Genomic DNA, 760 nt, shown 5'->3' on the forward strand with positions numbered 1-760 from the left:
CCTATTTTAATAACAGCTGGGAAACAGATGATGAAAGTACTCTAGCAGACTACATGAGAAAGATGCTGGAGCAACAAAAGCAGCAGCTGAACCAAACTGACAGTGTCCCACCCTCTGTGTCTCCACAGGAAAACCAATTAGTTGAACCAGGTGATTGGGTCCTCATTAAGAGCATAAAGAAGAAACATTGGTATTCACCTAAGTGGGAAGGACCCCATCAGGTTTTGTTGACAACTCCAACTGCATTGAAAATAGCTGAAAGAAGCACATGGATCCACTTGTCACACTGTAAAAAGGTGATAGATAGATCAGATGATTAATGGATAAAATCACTCTCCTAATTATTCTGTGGAACCTTACTATAGTGTTTAGCATTCTAGTAATCCTGCTGTGGTGCCTGTTATAAAATACACATCTGGTCTCCTTCACCGACCTTCAGGGGAAGTCCATCGTACAAAGGGGGTTGTATTTTTAGTATACAACCATCTCAAACTGGTGAAGATTGTCCACAACTCTGCCGAAAGGTCATAGGAAGTAGACCATTGTGTAAAAAGATTACCCATAGGAAACTTTTTGAAGCTTGAACCTAGATAATGTTGCGATTACTCATATTAGTTTTGTCTTTAGCTCTCACTCAGGGCAAGGATTCTTGTTGCCCCCATGATCCACCTATTTGTAAAAGGGACATCTATCTCTGCTATAACTCTACTAGAGTAATCAGTGTAGTGACTATTCCTTTTCAAATATTCTCGCAAAGATT

The sequence above is a fragment of the Cyprinodon variegatus genome, unplaced genomic scaffold (genome assembly GCF_000732505.1).
Source record: "Cyprinodon variegatus isolate N-32 unplaced genomic scaffold, C_variegatus-1.0 Scaffold529, whole genome shotgun sequence".
Lineage (NCBI taxonomy): Eukaryota > Metazoa > Chordata > Actinopteri > Cyprinodontiformes > Cyprinodontidae > Cyprinodon > Cyprinodon variegatus.